The following is a 17131-nucleotide window of genomic DNA, read 5'->3' on the forward strand; positions in this document are numbered from 1 at the left end:
GACAACAAAGCTACAGACCGGCAGAGGGCGAAAGCGAATCTCCACTCATCGGGATGACCGTCATCTTATTAGAGGGTCACTCGGCAACCGCATGATTACATCAAGTGACCTACAAAAGGAACGGCAAATGGCAGCTGGGGTGAAGTGCACGACCAGAACAGTTGGTAACAGGCTCCTAGACTCAGGCCTCAAGTCATGTAAAGCTAGAAAAAAGCCTTTCATCAATGAGAAGCAAAGGAGAGCCAGGCTGAAGATTGCCAAAGACCATAAGGATTGGACCATAGAGGACTGGAGTAAGGTAATCTTCTCTGATGAGGTTAATTTTCAGCTTTGCCCAACACCTGGTCTTCTAATGGTTAGACGGAGACCTGGAGAGGCATACAAGCCACAGTGTCTTGCACCACTGTGAAATTTGGTAGAGGATCGGTGATGATCTGTGGATGCTTCAGCAAGGCTGGAATTGGGTAGATTAATCTTTGCGAAGGACGTATGAATCAAGCCCCATACAAGGTTATCCTTGAAAAACACTTGCCTCCTTCTGCTCAGGCAATGTTCCCCAACTCTGAGGACTTGTTTTTTCCAGCAGGACAATGCCCCATGCCACACAGCTAGGTCAATCAATGTGTGGATGAAGGGGCACCACATCAAGACCCTGTCATGGCCAGCCCAGTCTCCAGACCTGAACCCCATTGAAAACCTCTGGAATGTAATCAAGAGGAACATGGATAGTCACAAGCCATCAAACAAAGAAGAACCTCTTACATTTATCTGCCAGGAGTGGCATAAGGTCACCCAAAAGCAGTGTGAAAGACAGGTGGAAAGCAGCCAAGACGCATGAAAGCTGGGATTAAACATCATGGTTATTCCACCAAATACTGATTTCTGAACTCTTCCTGAGTTAAAACATCAGTATTGTTGTTTCTAAAAAAATAAGAACTTGTTTTGTTTGCATTATTTGAGGTCTGACAGCACTGCTTCTTTTTTTATTATTTTGATGATTTCTCATTTTCTGCAAATAAATAAAACATTTTTAGCTTTGAATTTCGGAGACATATTGTCAGTAGTTTATAGACTAAAACAACCATGTACATTTTACTCAAAAATATACCTATAAAGAGAAAAATCTGAGAAAATGAAAATTTTGCAGTGGTCTCTTAATTTTTGTCAGAGCTGTATATATTATTTTAAATGTGGGCATAACAGTTTATGCCTAATACATCGTCATAGCGTATAATACAGCATCAAAGTAGTAGTGCATAAGTATACTAGAAATATATTGGAATACATTTAAATACAGCAAGGAGAACACATTATATGAAAAGCACGTGGATTACCTTATCAATTGCTCTGGGGCCCTATCGCACCCGACGCGCGTTTCACACTGAAATGCTTTGTCGAAGGCTGGTTTCCATACGGGTATACAAAGTATATATTCTTTTACCATCTGGATGTTCCCACCAGTGTCTTACCAGTGTTTTTTTCACTTTATGTATTTTTATTGTGTCTTGTATTAATTCTACTAATAAAATGTATAAATTTTAAATACTTTGGCCTTTATGTAAAGCTCTTTTTTGGGGGGGTTATTATTTGTAGACAGGCAAAAAACATGGACTTGTGAACAGACCAATAAGCTATAATCGGTCCATAAAAATAAAAAAAACCTACTTGCATGTTTGGCCCATATTTTCCAGTGTGTAGGTATTTATTGCAAGTTTGAGGGCTATCCATGCACTACGTGGCCACATGACTCACAGAAGATACATTTATTTTTTTGGGCAACAATTAATAAAATAAAAAAACTGTCTCATCGAAAAGATAAATAATTAAAAAAACTTTTTGTCTATTTTATTTTTAAATTGTACAAAAAATAGATGCATATTACTAAAACTTAACGCACATAGCGTAAAAATGAAACGCAAATAAAGTGGCAGAATTAATGTTCTTTTCTTATTCCCTCCATAAAAAAAAAATTAAGTTCAAACAAAAAAATCATATGTTCTCCAAAATCCTCTACAACCCGGTCCGCAAGAGACAACAGCTAAGTAGACTGAAAAATAAAATTCTGGATCTTAAACTGTGGTTACACAAAAGTGATTATTTGGTATGACTAATGGTGACTTATCATTTGCCCAATGAAAAAAAAGTAAAATAATCCAGCACCTTATTATTTTATTACTCAGTTCCAGGTATAACCGTATGCAACAAGCTCATTACCGCCCTCTAGTGGTGACTGCAGGCAGGCACAAGGTTATCTTTTTAATTTCTGGTTATGCAGAAGATTTGGCGCTCTGTGTCATAAAATGGCGCTTTAACCACTATAAGTTTATATTAAGTATATTTTTTTTATTTAAACATAACAAAATTGTCTACAAGAATGGATATGAAAGAAAATCGACATATTTTCAGTATCACGGCTCCGGCCTACATGTAAGGTGAAACTTTCATATGACATCAAATACTTTGCTCCTGAAATTAAATAATTAGAAAAAAAGAGAATTATGAAGCTGGGTAATATTTATTGATCTGACTTGTAGGTAGATTTTTTTGTGAATAGCAGTTTCATAGCTATAGGTGATACAAAGGCTCCTAGGCACATAAGAGGACTTGAGTAGTATAGATGTCCCAGTAGTGGCAGCTGATGATGATTTATTAATGCCAGACAAGACTGTTACCTCCACCCAGATAATATTACTCCTGGCTGCATGACTGTATCATATTTAGTATTTTCTGCAGTACTGCTAGTGAACACCAGATGCCGCTGTTGCTAATGCAAACTGAACAGCCAAGTAATGTATCACATGTGAGTGCATGCTGCTATTTGTAGTTCAACACCAGCTGTGGTCTTCAGAAATAAAAAAAATTAATATAGGTGATATTTAATTGTATAATACAGAATCCAAAATCTGAATTGGTGTTCAGGACTACAAGACAGCTGGATGACAACCACAGAGGTAACTTTACAGTATGCAAATACATTCATTTATTTATATTAAATGAATGTATTTATGGCTAAAAATGTCAGTCAAATCAAGGTGCATTAAACATTTTTTATCGTTTGCCTTCTACATCCTCTGTGTTGTACTATTAATAGTTGCAGAATGAGTTAACTGAGAATCTGTCAGTGAGCTGGTTCCAAGGAAAATATATAATTCTTATCGTGTGTCTTCTGAACTCCTCCCTGTTCAAAGTGGAGCTGAATTTTTTTTTATTGTAACCCAATTACAAAAATCCTTGCATTTAAGTAAAAATAGAAAAAAAAATAGTGTCTATATCCTTTAAAGGCTGCCAAGCAATTTACAGCGCTGCTGTAGGAAGTTTGTGTCTACGGTATCAGAGTTAAACATTCTTTTCTTAACACTTCATTTTAGTGAACATTCTGTGGATACAATGACATGCATCGCAGTGCTCGATGACCCAGTTTGCTGTATTTTCTATATCTTGCTATATACTTGCATTGTTGTACAGCGGCACAGAGTATTTCAGGAAGGCAGTGTGCTACGTGTAGCTTTAGTGATATATCTATTCACTCTTACAGTCAGAGATTATTCTCGATAGATGGGGCCGCGCACAGTAACAGATTTCCGGGCGGACTTTGCCTCCTGCACTTTGCCTCCATATTACGTTATCTTAGCAGCGACGGTCGCTATCAATTCCACATAACAACACAAGCACCTGTGTGCCAGCAGCCGGGCAGGACTGTGCCAACCCTCCCCGGAGAAGGAAGGCGCCTTCAGGGCAGAAGATCTTGCTTGGAAATGCAGTGATCCAACAATAATGCTGTTTTAGGAAATTGCTCATAGCCCAATTCCATAAAAATGGGGCTGTTTTCTTCTAAAAATGGTGCCGCTCCTGTACACACTCTGTGGGGCTGCAATAACGTACAACCTGAAGAAGCAAACTTTTCCTATAACTTCACAACCCCTTTAACTCTTCCGGTGGTCTTTATAATACACCTGCTGCTGGTGATGGCCAGGGCCCCTCAGTTCTGCATGAAGTGCGTGGAGCTGATGAAGCCGGGACGCGGGAATGATCGTCAGGAGTTGTGCGCACTTCTCAGCCAGTGTGCAGACAGTAATGTCATTGGCGCTGATCATCTATGAGGCTGAAGTAAATGACTCTGGACATTGCTGGGTAGCCCCTTTAATCAGTGAATTCAAGTGTTTTATTCAGTCCCTTCGCCCCCCGGTGTATAACATCCGGCCCCTCGCTCTCTGTTTATAATATCCAGCCCCTCGTCCCCCCGATGTATAATATCCAGACCCCCGCTATGCTACCTGCCTTTACTAACATGTGACAGACCAGCCGGTGGTGCAGAGCTCCCTGATACCAGCGCAATTCTGTAATAGGAGCCACCGGGGTAACAAGTCAGGTCAGGACATTTCTTCCTCCTAAATCTTCCTCCATCACCTGTGACTGATATTATTGAGAAGTGGAAGAAACCGCAGCAACTTAGTCACGAAGTGGAGACCCCGTAACGTTACAGAGTGGGGTCACCGAGTGCTGAGGAGCAGAGGGCAGAAAAGTCACCAACGCTCTGCTGACTCCATAACTGCAGAGATGAGACCTCCTCTGGTATTAACATCAGCACAAACACTGTGCCCCCACCTGGAACTTCATGGCCGAGCAGCTGCGTGCAGCCTTACATCACCAAGCACAATGCTGAGCGCCGGATGGATTAGTGTAAAGCCGCCAACACTGGACTCTGGAGGAAATCTGTTCTGTGCAGTGACTGATCACACTTCTTTGTCTGGCATCTGATGGATGTGTCTAGGTTTGGTTGAAGGAGAACGTTACCCACCTGACTGCATTGTGCCTGCTGTACAGATGGTGGAGGAGGATAATGCTTTGGGCTGTTATCAGGGGTTGGCCTTGGCCCTTTAATTCCAGTGAAAGGAAATCTTAAACCACAATTGTCCATTAGACATTGTGGACAATTATTATTATCTATTATTATAGCGCCATCTATTCCATGGCGTTTTATATGTGAAAAAGGGGTACACATACAAAAACAATTACAATAATCTTGAACAAAATGAGTCAGCAACTAGTACAGAAGGACAGAGGACCCTGCCCGCGAGGGCTCACAGTCTACAAGGGATGGGTGAGGATACAGTAGGTGAGGGTAGAGCTGGTCGTGCAGCGGTATGGTGGAGCGATGGTTACTGCAGGTTGTAGGCTTGTCGGAAAAGGTGGGGCCTCAGGTTCCTTTTGAAGGATTCCACTGATACGTTGGGGTAGAGCGTTCCAGAGTAGGGGGGAAGCACGGGAGAAATCTTGTATGTGATTGTGGGAAGAGGAGATAAGAGGGAAGTAGAGAAGGAGGTCTTGTGAGGATCGGAGGTTGCGTGCAGGTATGTACTGGGAGACTAGGTCACAGATGTATGGAGGACACAGGTTGTGGATGGCTTTGTATGCCATGGTTAGGGTTTTGAACTGGAGTCTCTGAGCAATGGGAAGCCAGTGAAGGGATTGGCAGAGGCGGGGGAATAGTGGGGGACAGGTGGATTAGTCGGGCAGCAGAGTTTAGGATAGATTGAAGGGGTGCGAGAGTGTTGGAAAGGAGGCCTCAGAGCAGGAGGTTGCAATAGAGATGATGAGGACGTGCACTAGTGTTTTTGCAGATTCGTGGTTGAGGAATGTGCGGATCCGGGAGATATTTTTGAGTTGCAGTCGACAGGAAGTTGAAATTGTAGCTTCCAACTTTGTGGGAACAGTTTGGGAAGGTCTTTCCTGTTCCCCATCACTGTGCCCAGCTCACAAGGTCCATACAGACATTGAGCGGGAGTTTGGTGGAAGAACATGACCGGCCACACAGAGACCCGACCTCAGCCCCATCCAACACCTTTAGGATGAACTAGACTGGAGATTGTGAGCCCGACCTCTCCCCAACATCAGTGTCTGACCTCACAAATACTCTTCTGGATGAAGAGGCAAAAAATTCCTACAGACTTAATCCACAAATTTTTCCCAGAAGAGCAGAAGCTTTTGTAAAGGGGCCGACTCCATATTGATATCTATGGATGTAGAATGGGAGGTGATAAAAGCTTCTGTAGGGTAACGTGCGATTTATACCTCCTTTCCACAAGTTTGGGGCCGGGTCGTTCTTGAACACAGTGCAATCTGCTGGATGGTAATTGGGAACTTGACACGAGGAGCTGAAAGAGGGAGGTGATATTTGTGATTGATGCAATTAGTAATGTGGTTATGTAAGGATGATAGGAATGCATCCAACCTCCCTACTACTATCATAACCGTACCTGGGTGGATTCTATGTTATGTTATAGTTACAACTAGTTTGTTGCTTTTTTCATAATCTTGGGAAAACTTGCATCATTTTGTCGTTATTACAAATATTGTAGCAGAAGAATAGAAAACCAAATAAAATGCATTACTTTATGTAAATACATCCTAAGTGCAGAGAAAAATGATGTGTCACTTATATGTCAATGTGATTGGTCACTTAGTTAAAGGGATTGTCCAGATTTGGCATGAAAGTCTGCAGTCACTCTATGTGTCTGCAGACTTGTGAATCCTCACATCTCGCACAGTGTGCACTGTCAGGATTCTCCGATGCTGGCGGCAAATCCTGGTGATCATCTGATTCCAAGTGTGCGATTTGCATACTTTCTGGCACATTCAGAATAGACGTGTCCGGCCTCCCTCAAATCACTTGTGTTGAGCAAGGCTGTGCATGTCTAGTCGGAATGCACTCACATGATTGCTGGGTTCCGCTACCAGCAGTGGATTATCCTGACAGAGTGCTCTGTGTGTGCTGGGGGTATTCACAATTCTGCAGTCGGGCTTAACATGGACAACCCCTTTAAAGAGGACTTGTCAACTTGCCTGACATTTTGTTGTGCTAAATACTTCTTTTAATACTCATGAAATAAAAAATTTTGGAACATCTTTTCTAAAAACACTGCATTCCTCCGTTCCTGGGTTATTTCTCTTGAGTATTTTTTAATAAATTGACAACTGGGTGTTGCCATTCCCTTGCTTAAGAAGTGTGTTCCTGCACAGTCCGATAATATAAGTACTGATTGGACAGTGTCAGAGTGTACAGGGACACCCCCCAACTGGTAACACCCAGTTGTTAATTTATTCATATATTTCTAGGAGAAATAACAGAGGAAGAACACACTGTACAGTTCTAAGAAAACATGGTGCAAAATTGTTATTTCATCAGTACAAATATTTACTGAAGCAGAGATGGGGGTGTAAGGGGAACTTTTCTCCTTGCGAGAGTGCGTAAGGAGACTTAAAGGCCTTAAGGAGACTTATATGCATATTTAAACTAATCTGGGAATTTAAATATGCAAATATTCTCTTCAGAAGGAAGAGGACTTTATCTCTGGCACCACCTATTGGATGTAGCAATCCTAAAAGTCAATATCGACCCCTTAATAAGCTTTGCCGCATGACTTAGGATAAGAAGCCAAACCAGTCACTCCATTTGCAGACACGTGTTTCGGCGTGTTGCTCCTCCTCAGTACAAAGCAAGAGATCTGATTTGGCTGTATGGGAGGCCTGTGACTGGGGTCTAAGGGGAAATGTTTCTACTAGCAGAGAGTGCCAAGATGGTGTAATGAGACTTATAGGCCCTACAATGCTCCTCAGGGAATTTAAATATCTGAGGCCTCTCATATAGGCAATCAGATCTCCTGCTTTGCACTGAGGAGGGGCAACAACCCAAACACGTGTCTGCAAATGGAGAGTCTCGTTTGGCTTCTATCCTGAGTAATGTGGTAAGGCACGTTAAAGGGTCGATATTGACTTTTAGGATTGCTACCTCAAATAGGTGACGCCAAAGCTAAAGTCATGCATTTTAACCTATATGGCATTACAAACCCATAAATAAATGAAAGGCTCTTATTAGGTCATGTGTATAGGGCTTGTACTGCCTTATGATATTTATGACCTAGAATAAGTCATCAATAACAAATCGTTGGCGTCCGGCACCTAGCCCCCTCTTTTATCGGCCATTTATAGCAGTGGCAGACACAGACAGAAGAGGGTCCCTGTGCAAGAACAGTATACAGACCCCTATTTTGTGCATGTGACAGATGCTGCGTGCTAATTGAAGGTAAAAGTGGGCCCTGTGACCGCTTGGGCCCCTACGTTGCACCAATGATATGTCCGCCCCGATTTATAGCTCCAGCGCCAGGAGGATGTAAACAATGTATGGAGCCGCAAACTACAGCGCCGTACGTTGTGCAGTGGCCGTTCTCAGGTACTGCAGCTTAGCTCAGTTCAATAGGGGATGTGATGTTTTATTCTATTCTAGTAGGAAAAATATTATAGGAATTTTTTATGGCAACTTTAGTGATATTTCTGACTTGTACAATATCTTAATAAATTGACTGGGTAAGCTAGATAAATATTTTATTATTCATTTATTATTTCGGAATGAATAATAAAAACTATATTAGTAGTATTAATATTAAAATTATTACAAATAATAATATTCGAGTGCAGGATTGGGCTTTTGCATTGCTAGTGCAGGTAATGGGATCTCGTAAACCAGTCTGACGTGTGCATTGTGTGCACCTCGGACTCCTTGTTACCTGGGAGAGACAACACAAAGATCATTAACACTCAGATATTTCTTTGACGGTCCCTTAATTGATGGTGGTTGACATCAGCATGAGTTCTGGGGGCGCCTGTGACCACCTTGTCTCTGACCTGTCCCCGCTTCCCATTTACAGGTGTCATATAACACCTGCTGTAAAAGTCACAGTCCAAAGGGCGACTTCCTTTATTTGCTCAGTCCTACCCTGCCCCATCTCCTGCCTGTCACCTGCTGCTGTCTGTCTGTGTCCCCTGCTCTGCCGCCAGCCCCCCCAAATTCTTCGCCTGTCACCCTTCTCCCATTCACAGTGATGGAGGAATATTGCTGACCCCGAGAGATTTGTGACCCCCCACCCATTGGATCTTCATCTAAAAGACACAGGTAAGCACCTGCTCTACCATACTTTGACTATTGTAAACCCCCTGGGGCGATGATCTGACACTCTAATGGCTACGAGTGATGGTGCTATACATTTTAATTAATGTAAAAACACAAGAGCAACTGAGTATATAGCATACAAAAAGAAACTTTATTAGTAGAAATATAAATGTACAGTATTATCACAATAATGAATGAATAAATACAAGGGAAACAGTACAGAACGGCGGGGGCATCTAGCAGCTAGCCATAGCTATGCAAGAAAAATGGAAGGTAAGGGAAAAGAAAAAAGATATAATAACAAGAAAAAAAGGAAAAAGGGAGGAGCAATCCAGGACAGCATGTGCACAAAGTGGCAAGGGAGGGGATGCGTCTATGAGAAAAGTCTCAAATGGTAAATAGTAATGGACATATGTCCCATAATTCCCCCTGATGGGGGCAGAGTAGATAGAGATCATAATACATGATGCACTAACCCATCCAAGCCACAGGGGAGCACTAAATAGAATAATATAAGATAGAATCAAAAAGGGGGGGAGAAGACAAGGGGGCGGCCCAAAAGCAGCATGTGCACAAAGTGACAGAAAGAGGGAGGCATCTATAGAGAGAAATCATACATGAGGTAGCGATAAATGTATGTCCCATTGTTCGCCCCAGTGAGGGCAGAGTAAATAAGGACCATAGTATGAAAGTGCACTCACCAATCAAAGCCACTGAAGGCCACTAGGAAAGGGATCAAGGAGCACAGCAGGGGCAGCCCAAAATAAGACCAAACGGGCCTCGACGCACGTTTCGCAGAGAAGCTTTATCAAGAGGCATAACACTAGAAGCACGAGCATCCTTTTAAATATCCCCCCAAAAAAAAGGGAAATCACCTGTGAGCATTCTGACCGGAAGAAGATGGCCGCCAACCGGAAGGCGTAAGCGGCGCATGCGCGGGGATCGTCAAACCGTCCCGCCCCCGGAACGCCCGTCATGACGTCGGCGCGAACCCGGAAATACTGCCCGCAGTGTCCGGGGTAGCGCCGATACCATGGAGACAGACGCCCGGGAGGCCAGGAAGGCGAGTAGCCACGGGCATGCGCACCGCCAGGTAAAGGACTCAGATGTGTATACCAAAATGTCAATATTCACATATCCCCAGTGACATCCTCAAAAATTGTGGACGAAGTCATACACAATATACATAGATAAATGCATGAATGAATATATAAGCGTACAGTATGCAGAATACATAAATGAATGGAATACAAAGATAAATACATAAATGTACAGTATACAACATACATAAGTGAATATAATTCTGCAGATGGGATGCATAAAGTAGTAGATGCGTGTATAGGGAAAAGGAGATAGAATTATCCATGGCATAAAGAGAATCTGAAAATAATATCAAAGGTGTCAATAGTCCGTCCATTTCCTTATCTCCGATTTTTTGCCAACAGGAGGGAGGATAACACAGGGAGTAGGCTTCACAATACATGTGGGATCCACAGGAGAAAGAGCTATATGTACATAAAAGGGAAAATAAGAAAAAGTAAGAAAAAAATTAGAAATCACAACATACAATTAAAAACGGAAAAAAGGGGGGGTAAGGGGAGCTCGCGACCATAAGGACATATGTGCAGAAGGGGCCACAGGAAAACAAATGGATATAAACATGTAAGCAGGAAAACAAAAACAAAATGTGTTCCTGCATGTAATCCAAAAAAGAGTTACAAAAGCTATCGCTTAAAAAGAGGCACAGGACACAAACACCGGATCATAATCACAAAAAAGGTGAAAAGCCAAGGTTTTCATTCAGACCCCGAGGCGCCAGGGTGTTAAGGGTGATGATCCATCTCGCCTCCTTCTGGGCGAGGAGGCGTTTGGCATCACCACCCCGGGAGCCAAGACATACCTTATCAATCCCCCGTACTCTAAGTGAGCGGGGGTCACAGTTGTGAACGGCCTTAAAATGCCGAGGCAATGTCTTGAGCTCCCGGGGGTCCGTGGCGGTGCGGGCAGCGCCAATGTCCCGGACGTGTTCCCGAACTCTGATTCGAAGCTCCCTACTAGTTAATCCAATATAAATCAACTGGCAATCACATGTGGCAAAATAAACCACATGTGTAGTACCACACGATATATAATGACGGATGTCAAAGTGGCGGGAGCCATCAGAGTTGGAGAAGGACGTACAACGTAGGACATTGGCGCATGCAACGCAATGACCACAGGGGAAAGAGCCCACCGTGGGGCCGCGGGATCCAAAGAAATTAGGGCGCGGGGGGACGTAGTGGCTGGAGACCAGAACGTCCCCCAGCGTCCTAGAACGTCGTGGCGTCATATGGGGAGAATTACCAAGACAGTCCCGGAGGGAGGGCTCCGTGTGAAGTATACCCCAATGTCGGGAGAGGATCCGCCGCATAGTTCCCCACTCATGATTGAATGTGGATATGTAGCGGATCCTCTCGGATGTCACATGTCTAGGCACCGAGAGGGGATGGAGAAGATGGTCCCTGGATGTACGACGGGCCCTCTCATAGCCACGGCCGATACATCGATTGCTGTAACCACGTTGTTTAAAGCGATCAGCAAGATCTGCGGCCTGCTTTTCAAAATGAGAATTGGTTGAGCAGATGCGCCTCATCCTGAGGAACTGGCCGACCGGGACAGCTCTGATGGTGGGACCATCGTGAGCCGAAGAGGCATGTATCAGGGAGTTTGTAGCTGTAGGCTTCCTATACACATCAGTCTGGACTCGACCGTCCGGATCCACCAGAAGGGTGATATCCAGAAAGTCGATCCTCGTGGAGTGATATGTATAGGTAAGTTTGATCGAATGAGTATTAGAATTCAATCTTGTCATAAAGTCGTCGAGCTCCTCCACCGTTCCAAGCCAAAAGAAGAGAATGTCATCTATATATCTAATCCATGACATGACCTGGTCTGCGCCCCGCACCGCCCCATCACCAAAAATCTCCCTCTCCCAGGATCCCAGGAAGAGGTTGGCATATGAGGGAGCGCAGGCCGCACCCATGGCCGTGCCACGTCTCTGGAGGTATATCGTGTCATTGAAAAGGAAATAGTTGTGGCAAAGGACGAAGTGGAGGAGCTCAAGGATAAACTCCCTGGAGGGTTGGTCCAGGTCCGAGCCCCCCAGGAAGAGGCGCACCGCAGACAGGCCCAGATCATGGCTGATGCATGTGTACAGACTCTCGACGTCGGCCGTGACCATAAGGGTACCATCAGTAACAAGGGCGCCATCAACCCGAGTAAGGACGTCCGTCGTGTCCTTGACATAAGAAGGAAGAGTGCTCACAAGTGGGCGAAGATGGTGATCGATATATTGACAGATGGGGCCACATAGCCCATCAATTCCTGACACGATCGGACGTCCCGGTGGGTTGAGGGCGTCCTTGTGAATTTTGGGCAAAAGATAGAAGGTCGCTGTCCTAGGGAAGCGAACCGTTAGTGCCTCCACAGTACGTTTGTCGATGATACCAATATCACAGGCCCGTCCAAGGATACCCTGAAGTGTGGCAGAGAAGGAGGCCGTGGGGTTATATGACAACTTGGTATAAGTATAAGTGTCTCTTAATTGACGCCGTGCCTCCTTCTCATACATGGAGCAGGGCCAAAGAACAATGTTCCCTCCCTTGTCCGCCGGTTTGATAACAATGTCCGACAAAGATCGTAATTGGTGAAGTGCGGTACGCTGGTGAAAGGTGAGGTTGTCACGGCGTCTCCACGTAGGGAGGCGTCGTAGCTCCTCAGTCACCAGGCGAACAAAGATCTCAATTGCCGGACTTAGGGACAAAGGAGGGAACTTCGTTGATCTAGGGTATCGACGTTGCAATCGTGTACCTAAATTGGATGGTTCCTCCTGCTCCAAAAGTAGATCCTCAAGGCTGCGTAAGGCCTCCCTCTCTGTCACAGTCAGGGAAGCTCCCTCACCAGGTGCTCTAGAATGTAATTTGTGTAAAATTAGTTTCCGGGCAAACAGGTGGAGGTCCTTGAGGGCAGTAAAGAAATCAAAAGCATTAGTAGGTGAAAAAGAAAGGCCCAAACTCAGAACCTCCATCTGTGCCCGAGACAAAACATGTGACGATAGATTAATGACACGGAGCCCTCCTCCGGACTCACTAACCTGGTAAGGTGTGGTAGGTTTTCTCCTATTGAAGGGTCGCGTTTTGATCCTTGAGATATGCTGGGCCTCAGAGACTCGTCGAGTTGTTAAGTTGTCAGAAGACGGCTGTTCGTTTGTAGAAGCCGTTGAGGCTAGTGAGGAGGACCTGGAGCGCGAGGGACGGTCATTATATGATCTACCTCGAGGTCTATCTAGAGCCATCCGCCACCTATATACACTCTTTGATTGTTTATCCTGTATATCACGTTGCAATTTTTTGAGTTTATTGGCGTGAATATCTTTGACCCATCTCTGGCACTCCAGGTCCATCTCATCGTCCAGCTGCTTCAATTTAATGGGATCCAGTTCTTTTTTAATTTGCGTTTGAATTGACTCGATCTCCTTTTCCATTGTATCAAGAGATGAGTCATTCAAATCTTTCAACAAGCTCAAAAAGCCAAGGGAGCAAGTGTTAGCTAAATCCTCCCATTTGTCTTTAAAAATCTCGTCCTCAATAGGAAAAGAGGGGAAGATCTGCACCCGCAAACCGCGTGGGATCAGGGCCCTCTCAATATATTTATTTAAGAAGGCCCTGTTCCACCAGGTGCGTGTCCTGCGCCTCAGGAGCGATTTAAGTTTAGCAATGCTGTCCCGTAGCCCCTGCTGCATCACCAAGCCCCCCGCCGCTTTTAATTAATGTTATATATTAAAAAGAAAATCAAAAGAATATTTGACGCAACATATCTGATCACCAAACTGTTCTTCCATAGAGAGACAATAAATTATATATACTGTATATACTTTTCTGCATGCACAGGCGGACACATACAGAGGAGGCCCCTGCGCAAGAACAGTATATCGGCCCTTTGCAGTCCAATAGCTCCTCATAATGCACAATTCCACCTGCTGTGGCTGCACAGGTTGCACCGGTGATATGTCCACCTTCGCTCTTCTGCATTGAGATGATGGTCAATTTGATATATTAGAAAGTAAACTAAGGAAATGACATAGAAATGTTACACTAAATCTCTTTGTTTTACTTTGAATGTCGCTCATGATGCCCCAAGAATAGAGCTCAGATTTAATAATCTCTCATTATCGCCTCCTGCTGGGTAATTTATCTTGTATGAGAGGAAGAGAAATGACAGCGGCTCTGATCACTTCTCCCTCACAAATGTGGTTATCACCTTATCCAATGTACTAAAATATTGCTACAGTGTTATTTTCGCTGTGTACACAAAAATAATGTAATAATGTACAAGAATATATCAACCATAATACTGCCCCTATGTACAAGAATATAACTACTATAATACTGCCCCCTATGTACAAGAATATAACTACTATAATACTGACCCCTATGTACAAGAATATAACTACTATAATACTGACCCCTATGTACAAGAATATAACTACTATAATACTGCCCCTATGTACAAGAATATAACTACTATAATACTGCCCCTATGTACAAGAATATAACTACTATAATACTGCCCCTATGTACAAGAATATAACTACTATAATACTGCCCCCTATGTACAAGAATATAACTACTATAATACTGCTCCTATGTACAAGAATATAACTACTATAATACTTCCCCCTATGTACAAGAATATAACTACTATAATACTGCCCCATGTACAAGAGTATAACTACTATAATACTGTCCCCTATGTACAAGAATATAACTACTATAATACTGCTCCTATGTACAAGAATGTAACTACTATAATACTGCTCCTATGTACAAGCATAGAACTACTATAATACTGCTCCTATGTACAAGAATATATCTACTATAATACTGCTCCTATGTACAAGAATAGAACTACTATAATACTGCTCCTATGTACAAGAATATAACTACTATAATACTGTCCCCTATGTACAAGAATATAACTACTATAATACTGCTCCTATGTACAAGAATATAACTACTGTAATACTGCTCCTATGTACAAGAATATAACTACTATAATACTGCTCCTACAGTTAGGTCCATATATATTTGGACAGAGACAACATTTTTCTAATTTTGGTTCTAGACATTACCACAATGAATTTTAAACAAAACAATTCAGATGCAGTTGAAGTTCAGACTTTCAGCTTTCATTTGAGGGTATCCACATTAAAATTGGATGAAGGGTTTAGGAGTTTCAGCTCCTTAACATGTGCCACCCTGTTTTTAAAGGGACCAAAAGTAATTGGACAGATTAAATAATTGTAAATAAAATGTTCATTTCTAGTACTTGGTTGAAAACCCTTTGTTGGCAATGACGGCCTGAACTCATGGACATCACCAGACGCTGTGTTTCCTCCTTTTTGATGCTCTGCCAGGCCTTCACTGGGGTGGTTTTCAGTTGCTGTTTGTTTGTGGGCCTTTCTGTCTGAAGTTTAGTCTTTAGCAAGTGAAATGCATGCTCAATTGGGTTGAGATCAGGTGACTGACTTGGCCATTCAAGAATATTCCACTTCTTTGCTTTAATAAACTCCTGGGTTGCTTTGGCTTTATGTTTTGGGTCATTGTCCATCTGTAGTATGAAACGACGACCAATCAGTTTGGCCGCATTTGGCTGGATCTGAGCACACAGTATGGCTCTGAATACATCAGAATTCATTCGGCTGCTTCTGTCCTGTGTCACATCATCAATAAACACTAGTGACCCAGTGCCACTGGCAGCAATGCATGTCCAAGCCATCACACTGCCTCCGCCGCCTCCGCCGTGTTTTACAGATGATGTGGTATGCTTTGGATCATGAGCTGTACCACGCCTTCGTCATACTTTTCTCTTTCCATCATTCTGGTAGAGGTTGATCTTGGTTTCATCTGTCCAAAGAATGTTCTTCCAGAACTGTGCTGGCTTTTTTAGATGTTTTTTAGCAAAGTCCAGTCTAGCCTTTTTATTCTTGATGCTTATGAGTGGCTTGCACCGTGCAGTGAACCCTCTGTATTTACTTTCATGCAGTCTTCTCTTTATGGTAGATATGGATATTGATACGCCTACCTCCTGGAGAGTGTTGTTCACTTGGTTGGCTGTTGTGAAGGGGTTTCTCTTCACCATGGAGATTATTCTGCGATCATCCACCACTGTTGTCTTCCGTGGGCGCCTATATACAAGAATATAACTACTATAATACTGCCCCTATGTACAAGAATATAACTACCATAATACTGCACCTATGTATAAGAATATAACTACCATAATACTGCCCCTATGTACAAGAATATAACTACTATAATACTGACCCCTATGTACAAGAATATAACTACTATAATACTGCCCCTATGTACGAGAATATAACTACTATAATACTGCTTCTATATACAAGAGTATAACTACTATAATACTGCTCCTATATACAAGAATATAACTACTATAATACTACCCCTATATACAAGAATATAACTACTATAATACTGCCCCTATATACAAGAATATAACTACTATAATACTGCCCCTATGTGCAAGAATATAACTACTATAATACTGCTCCCTATGTAGAAGAATATAACTACTAAAATACTGCCCCCTATGTACAAGAATATAACTACTATAATACTGCTCCTATGTACAAGAATATAACTAATATAATACTGCTGCTATGTACAAGAATATAACTACTATAATACTACCCCCTATGTACAAGAATATAACTACTATAATACTACCCCCTATGTACAAGAATATAACTACTATAATACTGCCCCTATGTACAAGAAGAGAACTACTATAATACTGCTTCTATATACAAGAATATAACTAATAGAATACTGCTCCTATGTACAAGAATATAACTACTGTAATACTGCTCCTATGTACAAGAATAGAACTACTGTAATACTGCTCCTATGTACAAGAATATAACTACTATAATACTGCTCCTATATACAAGAATATAACTCCTATAATACTGCCCCTATGTACAAGAATATAACTACCATAATACTGCACCTATGTATAAGAATATAACTACCATAATACTGCCCCTATGTACAAGAATATAACTACTATAATACTGACCCCTATGTACAAGAATATAACTACTATAATACTGCCCCTATGTAC

At 42.6% G+C, this 17131-nt stretch overlaps 1 protein-coding gene across 3 annotated transcripts in view; it reads left to right on the plus strand.

Annotated features, from left to right (window-relative positions):
- The first annotated feature begins 8725 nt into the window (after nt 1-8725).
- LOC141269164 (phospholipid-transporting ATPase ID-like) overlaps nt 8726-17131 on the plus strand; it is a 231312-nt gene continuing 222906 nt past the window's right edge. For 2 of the 3 annotated variants that reach the window (XM_073680385.1, XM_073680386.1), the window contains exon 1: nt 8726-8950. The gene's annotated coding sequence lies outside the window, so the exon portion shown is untranslated. The remainder of the gene's footprint in view (nt 8951-17131) is intronic. The other variant, XM_073680384.1, reaches the window with a different exon arrangement.

This window comes from Phyllobates terribilis, unplaced genomic scaffold, assembly GCF_046119375.1.
Source record: "Phyllobates terribilis strain yellow unplaced genomic scaffold, ASM4611937v1 Scaffold_1__5_contigs__length_1240528914, whole genome shotgun sequence".
Classification (NCBI taxonomy): domain Eukaryota; kingdom Metazoa; phylum Chordata; class Amphibia; order Anura; family Dendrobatidae; genus Phyllobates; species Phyllobates terribilis.